This window comes from Arachis ipaensis, chromosome B07, assembly GCF_000816755.2.
Source record: "Arachis ipaensis cultivar K30076 chromosome B07, Araip1.1, whole genome shotgun sequence".
Lineage (NCBI taxonomy): Eukaryota > Viridiplantae > Streptophyta > Magnoliopsida > Fabales > Fabaceae > Arachis > Arachis ipaensis.
Genome location: NC_029791.2, coordinates 55,646,171 through 55,657,798, shown reverse-complemented (window position 1 = coordinate 55,657,798; position 11,628 = coordinate 55,646,171). Strand labels below are relative to the sequence as shown.

General features: G+C 35.8%; 1 long non-coding RNA gene across 1 annotated transcript; it reads left to right on the top strand.

Moving 5' to 3' along the window:
- Nucleotides 425-9,113, top strand: LOC107608629. The gene is made up of 3 exons (XR_001612946.2): nucleotides 425-556; nucleotides 8,749-8,836; nucleotides 9,047-9,113. It is a non-coding gene; the product is annotated as an uncharacterized LOC107608629 (long non-coding RNA).

Sequence of the window (11,628 nt, the reverse complement as noted above, 5' to 3'; positions counted from 1 at the left end):
TATTCATTTAACAAAAGATTAACAAATTAAAGCAAGGGCTTAATTCATAACTTTTTTTTCTTATAAACTTTATATTTTTATTATTTATGCCATTTACAACCTTTTAAATTATAGTTTAAATTAAGATCATACTTTTTTGATCTTCTTGAGGCAGCTCTGTTGAAAAATTATAAAGATTAACTTTCTTGTGTTAATAAACCGAGACAATGTTTATCTTTCTATTTTTAGCCATTTCTCTGTACTATGGCTACCCTTTTCACACACAAGTTTTACTTTTAAAATGAAAAGTTCTTATTGGTGCCAATTTTTTTTCAGTTTTTTAAGGATAATAAACTAGATGCTTAGAAAAGAGAACAAAAAACTAAACTTTTTCATGATAGCTCCTTTCTTGCTTACAGTATTTGTATGGTTTATTGCAATGGATGATTAATGTTACTGTTGATTCTGATTTTACACCATTTCATGTGTAATGAGGGTGGTCAGCAGCAGCACACACTTCATCAAATAAGATTATTTTGCTTTATTTGTGAAGACTATTCTAATTAGCAAGATAAAGGTTTACTTTTCTTATGCCATCGAATTTTATTTTACCTATTTATAATTGGTGCATGAAATTACAATCACACTTTTGCAACTCCGTACAACTAACCAGCAAGTGCACTGGGTCGTCCAAGTAATACCTTACGTGAGTAAGGGGTCGATCCTACAGAGATTGTCGACTTGAAGCAAGCTATGGTTATCTTGTAACTCTTAGTCAGGATATCAATAATTCTCAGATTTAATTGTAAAAAGTAAAAGAACATGAAATAAATACTTGTTATGCAGTAATGAAGAACAGGTTGAGGCTTTAGAGATGCTTTGTCTTCTGAATCTCTACTTTCCTACTATCTTCTTCTTCATGCACGCAAGGCTCCTTCCATGGCAAGCTCTATGTTGGGCATCACCATTGTCAATGGCTACTTCCCGTCCTCTCAGTGAAAACGTTCCAAATGCGCTGTCACCGCACGGCTAATCATCTGTCGGTTCTCGATCATGCTGGAATAGAATCCATTGATCCTTTTGCGTCTGTCACACACCCAACAATCGCGAGTTTGAAGCTCGTCACGGCCATCCCTTGCCAGATCCTACTCAAAATACCACAGACAAGGTTTAGACATTCCGGATCTCAGGAATGGCCGCCAATAATTCTAGCTTATACCACGAAGACTCTGATCTGAATCATGAGGCTAAGAGATATGCATTAAATCTAAGGTAGAACGGAGGTGGTTGTCAGGCACGCGTTCATAGGTGAGAATGATGATGAGTGTCACGGATCATCACATTCATCAGGATTGAAGTGCGAATGAATATCTTAGAATAGAAGCAAGCGTGATAGAATGAAAAACAGTAGTAATTGCATGAATTCATGAAGAACAGCAGAGCTCCTCACCCCCAACAATGGGGTTTAGAGACTCATGCTGTAGAGAATACAATAGGAAACGTGTAAAGTGTCATGAGGTACAAGATGAATCATTAAAAGTAGTTTTTATAGTAAACTGGTGACCTAGGGTTACAGAAAATGAGTAAGCTAGGGTGTTTAGTGTAAAAATCCCCTTCTGGGGCCCACTTGGTGTGTGCTTGGGCTGAGCATTGAAGCTTTCATGTGTAGAGACTTTTCTTGGAGTTAAACACCAGCTTTTGTGCCAGTTTGGGCGTTTAACTCCAGTTTTTATGCCAGTTCTGGCGTTAAACGCCAAAATTCTTGAGCTGACTTGGAACGCCTATTTGGGCCATCAAATCTCGAGCAAAGTATGGACTATTATATATTGCTGGAAAGCCCAGGATGTGTACTTTTCAACGCAATTGAGACCGCGTCAATTGGGCTTCTATAGCTCCAGAAAATCCACTTTGAGTACAGGGAGGTCAGAATCCAACAGCATCTGCAGTCCTTTTTCAGCCTCTGAATCATATTATTGCTCAGGTCCCTTAATTTCAGCCAGAAAATACCTGAAATCACAGAAAAACACACAAAATCATAGTAAAGTCCAGAAAAGTGAATTTTAAATAAAAACTAATAAAAATATAATAAAAACTAATTAAAATATACTAAAAACATACTAAAAATAATGCCAAAAAGCGTATAAATTATCCGCTCATCACAACACCAAACTTAAATTGTTGCTTGTCCCCAAGAAACTAAAAATCAAATAGGATAAGAAGAAGAGAATATACAATAAATTCCAAAAATATCTTTAAAGATCAGTATTAATTAGATGAGCGGGGCTTTTAGCTTTTTGCCTCTGAATAGTTTTGGCATCTCACTTTATCCTTTGAAGTTCAGAATGATTGGCTTCTATAGGAACTCAGAATCCAGATAGTGTTATTGATTCTCCTAGTTAAGTATGTTAATTCTTGAACACAGCTACTTTATGAGTCTTGACCGTGACCCTAAGCATTTTGTTTTCCAGTATTACCACCGGATACATAAATGCCACAGACACATAACTGGGTTAACCTTTTTCAGATTGTGACTCAGCTTTGCTAGAGTCCCCAATTAGAGGTGTCCAGAGTTCTTAGGCACACTCTTTTTGCTTTTGGACCATGACTTTAACCGCTCAGTCTCAAGTTTTCACTTGACACCTTCACGCCACAAGCACATGGTTAGGAACAGCTTGGTTCAGCCGCTTAGGCCAGGATTTTATTCCTGTGGACCCTCCTATCCACTGATGCTCAAAGCCTTGGATCCTTTTTTATTTCACCTTTGCCTTTTGGTTTAAAGGGCTATTGGCTTTTTCTGCTTGCTTTTTCTTTTTCTTTCTTTTTCTTTTTTTTTTCGCTTTTTTCTTTGTGCAAGCTTTTCACTGCTTTTTCTTGCTTCAAGAATCAATTTTATGATTTTTCAGATTATCAAATAACATTTCTCCTTTTCCATCATTCTTTCAAGAGCCAACAATTTTAACATTCATGAATTAACAAATTAAAAAATATGCACTGTTCAAGCATTCATTCAGAAAAACAAAAGTATTGCCACTACATCAAAATAATTAATCTGTTTTAAAATTCGAAATTCATGCACTTCTTTTTCTTTTTTAATTAAAAACATTTTTCATTTAAGAGAGGTGATGGATTCATTTTCATAGCTTTAAGGCATAGACACTAAGACACTAGTGATCATGTAATAAAGACACAAACATAGATAAACATAAAGCATTAAAATTTGAAAAACAGAAAATAAAGAACAAGGAAATTAAAGAACGGGTCCACCTTAGTGATGGCGGCTAGTTCTTCCTTTTGAAGATCTTATGGAGTGCTTGAGCTCCTCAATGTCTCTTCCTTGCCTTTGTTGCTCCTCTCTCATAACTCTTTGGTCTTCTCTAATTTCATGGAGGAGGATAGAGTGCTCTTAGTGCTCCACCCTTAGTTGTCCCATATTGGAACTTAATTCTCCTAGGGAGGTGTTGATTCGCTCCCAATAATTTTGTGGAGGAAAATACATCCCTTGAGGCATCCCAGGGATTTCATGATGAGGAATTTCCTCATGCTCTTGTTGAGGTCCATGAGTGGGCTCTCTTGTTTGCTCCATCCTTTTTTTAGTGATGGGCTTGTCCTCTTCAATGAGGAGTCTTGGCCACAACTTCATAGAAGTGGTCTTGATGGACCTTTGAGATGAATCTCTCCATCTCTCATGACTCGAAGGTGGAAGCAATTGCCTTTCCATTCCTCTTTCTAGAGGTTTCTCCGGCCTTTGGTGCCATAAATGGTTATGGAAAAACAAAAAGCAATGCTTTTACCACACCAAACTTAGAAGGTTTGCTCGTCCTCGAGCAAAAGAAGAAAGAAAAGAGTAGAAGAAGAAAATGAAGGAGATGGAGGGGGCTTAGTGGTTCGGCCAAGTTGGAGAAGTAGTGTGTATGATGTGTGAAAATGAAGGAGTGAAGATTGGTTTATATAGGAGTGGAGAGATGACTGGTGCTGTGACCAGCTTGGCTTTCAGGGTTTCAAACGCCTGCAGACACTCTGTGTCAAACACAAATGGCGTGTCAGCAGCTAGCAGGTTGCTTAGAGGTTTTGCAATTTTTGAAAAATCCTTTATGAACCTCCTATAGAATCCTGCATGTCCCAGAAAGCTTCTGATTGCCTTTACATTGGCAGGTGGTGGTAATTTTTCAATTACTTCCACTTTAGCTTGATCTACCTCTATTCCTTTGTTTGAAATTTTATGCCCAAGGACAATTTCTTCAGTCACCATGAAGTGACATTTTTCCCAGTTTAAAACTAGGTTGGTCTCTTGGCATCTTTTCAGAACAAGTGCTAAATGATCAAGACAGGAGCTGAATGAGTCTCCAAATACTGAAAAGTCATCCACGAAGACTTCCAGAAATTTTTCCACCATATCAGAGAAAATAGAGAGCATGCATCTCTGAAAGGTCGCAGGTGCATTGCACAGACCAAAAGGCATCCTTCTGTAGGCAAATACTCTAGAAGGACATGTGAATGCTATTTTCTCTTGGTCCTGAGGATCCACGGCAATTTGGTTGTAACCTGAATAGCCATCCAAAAAGCAGTAATTGTGTGTCCTTAGCACTTGAATTAGTGCTTTCTCTTCCTGTAGATTTAAAGCAGAGCTTATGATCACTGGAAAAGTGTCACCCTCTCCCAGAAATGCATATTTCAGGGATTATGGTAATGGTTTGAGCTTGGGTTTAAGAGGTTTCTCCTCTTCCTAGGGGATTTTCAGAGGTTCTTTTATTTCCTCTGATTCCTCCAGATCAGGCTGAACATCTTTAAAGATGTCCTCTAGCTCTGATTCAAGACTTTGAGTCATATTGACCTCTTCTACCAGGGAGTCAATAATATCAACGCTCATGCAGTCATTTGATGTGTCTGGATGCTGCATAGCTTTGACAACATTTAACTTGAACTCATCCTCATTGACTCTCAGGGTCACTTCCCCTTTTTGGACATTAATGAGAGTTCGTCCAGTTGGTAGGAAAGGTCTTCCTAGAATCAGAGTTGCACTCTTGTGCTCCTCCATTTCTAGCACTATAAAGTCAGTGGGAAAGGCAAATGGCCCAACCTTGACAATCATGTCCTCAATTACGCCTGATGGGTATTTAATGGAGCCATCAGCAAGTTGAAGACATATCCGAGTTGGTTTGACCTCTTCAGTCAAGCCAAGCTTTCTGATGGTGGACGCAGGTATTAGATTGATACTTGCTCCAAGGTCACATAGAGCTGTCTTAGTACAATCATCCTCTATTGTGCATGGTATCATAAAGCTCCCTGGATCTTGAAGCTTCTCTGGTAAGCTTTTCAGAATGACTGCACTGCATTCATCAATGAGAAATACTTTTTCAGTTTCTCTCCAATCCTTCTTATGACTTAAGATCTCTTTCATGAACTTAGCATAAGAGGGTATTTGCTCAAGTGCCTCTGTAAATGGGATCTTTATCTCAAGAGTCCTGAGATAGTCTGCAAAGTGGGCAAGTTGTTTATCCTGCTCCGCTTGGCGGAGTTTCTGAGGGTAAGGCATCTTGGCTTTATATTCTTCAACCTTAGTTGCTGCAGGTTTAGTCCCTACAGAAGTGGTTAGAGAAGCCTTCTTAGAGGGGTTACTATCAGCACTTGCACATGTCTGATCCCTCATTGGCATTTGAATGCCAGGATTGGGCATCCACTGGGCGTTTAACGCCAATCTTTCACCCTTTTTTGGCGTTTGAACGCTAGAATTATTCCTCTCTGGGCTCTTGCTATCCTCAGAGGGATTTTGGGCAGTGGTTTGGTCATCCTCTATCAGTTATTCCTTTCTTGGCTTTCTGCTGCTTTGAGTTGATACATTCAATGTCTTCCCACTCCTTAATTTAACAGCTTGGCATTCTTCTGTTATCTGTTTAGATAGCTGCTATCTTGTCTGATTCAATTGTGCTTCCATATTCTTGTTAGCATTTTTAGTTTCTTGGAGCATCTCTTTAAATTCTACTAATTGTCTTGTCATAAGGAGTAATTGCTGATTAAGTTCAACAATCTGTTCTTGAGGATTAGGATCAGTAGTTACTGCCATAGCCTCTTCTTTTATAGAGGACTCACTGTTTGAGTACAGATGTTGATTTCTAGCAACTGTATCTATGAGCTCTTGAGCTTCTTCAATTGTTTTTCTCATGTGTATAGATCTACCAGCTGAGTGGTCTAGAGACATATGAGCTTTTTCTGTAAGTCCATAGTAAAAGATGTCTAACTGTACCCACTCTGAAAACATTTCAGAGGGGCATTTCCTTAGCATCCCTCTATACCTCTCCCAGGCATTATAAAGGGATTCATGATCCTCTTGTTTAAATCCTTGGATGTCCAGCTTTAGCTGTGTCATCCTTTTTGGAGGGTAAAATTGACTCAGGAATTTGTCTGATAACTGTCTTCATGTTCTTATGCTTGCTGTGGGTTGGTTATTTAACCACCTCTTAGCTTGATCTTTTACAGCAAATGAAAATAGTAATAATCTGTAGACATCCTGATCCACTTCTTTATCATGTATTGTGTCAGCAATTTGTAAGAACTGTGCTAGAAACTCAGTAGATTCTTCCTGTAGAAGACCGGAATACTGGCAATTTTGCTGCACCATGATAATGAGATGAGGGTTTAGCTCAAAACTGCTTGCTTTGATGGGAGGTATACATATGCTACTCCCATATGCAGCTGTAATGGGGTTAACATATGACCCCAGAGTCCTTCTGTACTGTTCACTTCCACTTATATCCATGATAAAGAAAAGGGAATTGATATGAATTATATTTTATTTTATTTAAAAGTAACCGAAAATAATAAGTAAAATAAATGGAAAATAAAAGAAAATTTTCGAAAACAAAAAGAAAATAAAATAAAATAAAAGCAAATTGAAAACTAAATTAATTAAAAAGATTTTGAAATTAGCAATTAAAAAGATATGATTGAAAATTATTTTGAAAAAGATATGATTTAGAAGATATAATTGCAAATAAAAAAAAGATATGATTGAGAAGATATGATTGCAAATTAAAAAAAAGATATGATTGAAGAAATTAAAAAGATTTGATTTTTGAAAAAGATTTGAAAAGATCAATTTTTGAAATTAGAATATTGACTTGACTAAAAAAAGATATGATTTTGAAAATCTTTGACTAAATTAATGCAAAATTTCGAAATTTATGAGTAAAATAAGGAAAGGATATATTTTTTCAAGAAAGACTAAGAACATGCAAATTCGAAAAAATTAAAAGAGAGTAAAAGCATGCAATTGACACCAAACTTAAAATATGAAACTAAACTCAAATAAAAGACTCTAAACCAACAAAAATAAAATATTCCTAATCTAAGCAACAAGATAAACTGTCAGTTGTCCAAACTCGAACAATCCCCGGCAACGACGCCAAAAACTTGGTGCACAAAATTACAATCACACTTTTGCAACTCCGCACAACTAACCAGCAAGTGCACTGGGTCGTCAAAGTAATACCTTACGTGAGTAAGGGTCGATCCCACGGAGATTGTCGGATTGAAGCAAGCTATGGTTATCTTGTAACTCTTAGTCAGGATATCAATAATTCCCAGATTTAATTGTAAAAAGTAAAAGAACATTAAATAAATACTTGTTATGCAGTAATGAAGAACAAGTTGAGGCTTTGGAGATGCTTTGTCTTCTGAATCTCTGCTTTCCTACTATCTTCTCCTTCATGCACGCAAGGCTCCTTCCATGGCAAGCTCTATGTTGGGCATCACCGTTGTCAATGGCTACTTCCCGTCCTCTCAGTGAAAATGTTCTAAATGCGCTGTCACCGCACGGCTAATCATCTGTCGGTTCTCGATCATGCTGGAATAGGATCCATTGATCCTTTTGCGTCTGTCACACGCCCAACAATCGTGAGTTTGAAGCTCGTCACATCCATCCGCAACAATGGGGTTTAGAGACTCATGCCGTAGAGAATACAATAGGAAATGTGTAAAGTGTCATGAGGTACAAGATGAATCACTAAAAGTAGTTTTTATAGTAAACTGGTGACCTAGGGTTACAGAAAATGAGTAAGCTAGGGTGTTTAGTGTAAAAATCTACTTCCGGGACCCACTTGGTGTGTGCTTGGGCTGAGCATTGAAGCTTTCATGTATAGAGACTTTTCTTGGAGTTAAACGCCAGCTTTTGTGCTAGTTTGGGCGTTTAACTCCAGTTTTTATGCCAGTTCTGGCGTTAAATGCCAGAATTCTTGAGCTAACTTGGAACGCCTATTTGGGCCATCAAATCTCGGGCAAAGTATAGACTATTATATATTGCTGAAAAGATCAGGATGTCTACTTTCCAACGCAATTGAGAGTGCACCAATTGGGCTTCTGTAGCTCCAGAAAATCCACCTTGAGAGTGCAGGGAGGTCAGAATCTAACAGCATCTGCAGTCCTTTTTCAACCTCTGAATAAGATTTTTGCTCAGGTCCCTCAATTTCAGCCAGAAAATACCTGAAATCATAGAAAAATATACAAACTCATAGTAAATTCTAGAAAAGTGAATTTTAAATAAAAATTAATAAAAATATAATAAAAACTAATTAATATATACTAAAAACATACTAAAAACAATGCCAAAAAGCGTATAAATTATCCGCTCATCAATAATATTTATGAAAATATATTTTTAATTTATCTCATGATATGGGCAAAGGATGTTGTTGTTGTTGTTGTTGTTGTTACTTTCGCGTAAAGCGCGAGTCTAAACCTTGATTTTATTTATTGACAAGGTTTTATGTTTTTCAGCATTCTTTTGCATTGGTTGCGCTCATGGAATTCTATTATCAATTGGGTGGGGCGTGCGGTTATGCAAAAACTGAATGTTAGTACCTAGGTATGTGTTTTTGCTCTCATCTTCCCAAACTCATGCTAATTCTTTGCATAACCATTTTCATTCCCTTGTTAATACACCAATGCAATGTTTATTATCTTTTCACTGTTAGAAGTTTTTTTATAAAAATAATACTGTAACTCTCTCTCTCTCTCTTACTTTCTTCTTTTCTATCCCCAATCACAATCTCTTATTCTTTCTTTCCATCTGCAGGAGTTCAATCAAGCTTTCTCAACTTTTACTGACACTGAAACACAATTTTCTCATTGTCTATTTCTTCCGGTATCACATCGTCATATTAATTCTTTCTTTGCTGTTACAACTTACAATTATGCCTCTCACTCTTACTCTTTTACAATTCTGAACCTTTTAGCTCATCACTTTGTTGCATTAAAACATAGAGATATGCTTATAATTTCCTGCTCTAGTTATTATGCCAGTTATGCCATTATAGACTAGACAGTTAATTTAAGCATATAACAAGTTCCTATTATCATGATAAAAGTTCCAATTCTAATGCTGTCATTCAATTTTTACAGGAAGAGTTTAAGTCAATCTGCCTTCGAACAAAGGTACAGCTGACTATCTTTCCTTTTATTTTATTTTATGATTTCAAGAAGAGTTTAAATCAATTTTCAGTCTTTTAATATTTTCTTAGTGTCATAGAGTTTGGATATTTTCTTTTAAAATAGGGTTGTTCTCAGATCTTGTTTGAGTGCAAAGAGACCTGAGGGATCTCTATGTCTCTCTTTGCAGTTAATGTTCTAGGTGGTAATCCCAACAGCTTCGCTTGTCCTTTCTGTCAAGATATCCAAATGCCAATTCTTTCATTTGCTAGTTATTCTGTCATTCAATTTCATCTTTCACGTAGGTAAGAGCCACCCTCGATGCAGTTGAGGAAGTCATAGAAGAAAGAGATCTCGATCCCTTATTTTCAAACAGGTATTGTCTGCTTTTGCCTATAACTGAAGTAGCTTATATAGGATGTATATATTTTTTATATATATTTAAAAGGAAAATATGTTATGCTTCAATTTAACAATTAGTGAAGCTTAAGTTGAATTAAGAAGTCTTCGTTGTCATTAAGTTCTCTATGTGCTAGTCTTATCCACATTTTTGCTTATTCTAGTAGAGGGTTTGCCTTAAAATTTGCTAGTCTTATCGACAGAGAAGGTAAACATGAACCACTTTTTTTTTGCGTCAAAATTCTCAAACTCATCCACTCTTTATAATAATTATTATATTATTTATAAAAAATACAAAGTGTTGGTTACTAATAATTATTATATTATTCTCAAACTTTTTGCAGTTTTTTTTAATTTTTAATTGTTTTATTTTTGTTCTGATCTCTGTTTCTCTCTGTTTTGATTTTTTGGCATAAATTGTTCTAGAGGTGTACCTTTATGAGTAAAGCAAAATTTGTCATGTGTACATTTAATATAGAGAAGTGAAGTTGGCAGTGATAATGGGGCATTAAAGTATACAGCCACTATTTGATAATGGTTCAATTGAGAGTTTTCGTTTAGCTCTTCGTATATTTTGGTATTAAAGTATATGATTGTACTTTGTTATGGCAGGTATACTTTATTTTGGATAATGCTACTACTTAGCAAGCTTGTATTCAGCTACTATGTGGAGGTATTATGTCTTCAAATTTTACTATAGTTCCTCCTTTACCCTCCTTTAAGAAGCTCATGGTTCTTGCTTTCTAAGAAGAGATGTGATTCTCTATTTACTGATTCTTTTATAGAAAATTGTTCATGCAAAAAGAGACTACTTCTGGATTTCAAAATGCTTTAAATAATATGCTTTATTTTTATTCAAGCATTCCAATTCACTCCAATTCCAATTCGGGTTTTGATTCTATTTCAGTCAGGAGATGTCAAGATTAACTTTCAATGTGAAGCTTGATGCTGTCGATGCAATTTAGTTATCTATTAATATTTTAGATTATTCTATCTTTAAGTGCTAAGTGTAATTTGTGACATTCATGTAACATTAGGATGGTCATCTTATTTTTTCTGGGTATCTTTTTATTAAGACAGTGAGATATTGGCCAATGATGTTGAAAAATAATATCCAATTTTATAGGTATCATGTAATGAATATTATGTTTATTTATGTGATTTTTGGCTTTCTTTTTTCAATTTACAGTGTTTGATGGAGTAAATTTAGAAAACAAACATAAAGTATTCATTTTGCAATGGAAAAATAAAAAAAAAATTCTATTTTACCTTACCGACGGATTTACAGACGGATTTTCTATCTGTAATCAGTGTGTGAGATGATTTTCCAAGGTTTAAATTATAGACAGAAAATCTGTCAGAAAATCTGTCTGTAATTACAGACAAAAAATTTGTCTGAAAATCCATCTGTAAATACAGGTGGAAAATCCGTCGAAAAATCCATCTGTATTTACAGACAGAAAATTTGTCAGAAAATCCGTTGGTAACGGAGAATCCGTCTGTAATTACAGATGAAAAATCCGTCGGAAAGTTCGTCGCCTGTGGAAATGGATGGAGAATTTACAGAGGGAAAATCTGTCGGTAACTGGTAAAAATTCATCGGTAATTTTCCGACGGAAAAAATCCTGTCGGTAAATAATTTCCGACGGGGCTTTTACAGAGAGACAAAATCCGTTGGTAATTTCGTTGGTAACTAAAAAATCTGTCTGTAATAAAGACTAAATCTGTCTGTATTAATCAATTTTCTAGTTGTGAAAATTAATACAAAAGAAGCCGAAAATAATAAAAGAACAAAAAAGATAAAAATTTAAACTTGTTTATATATATATA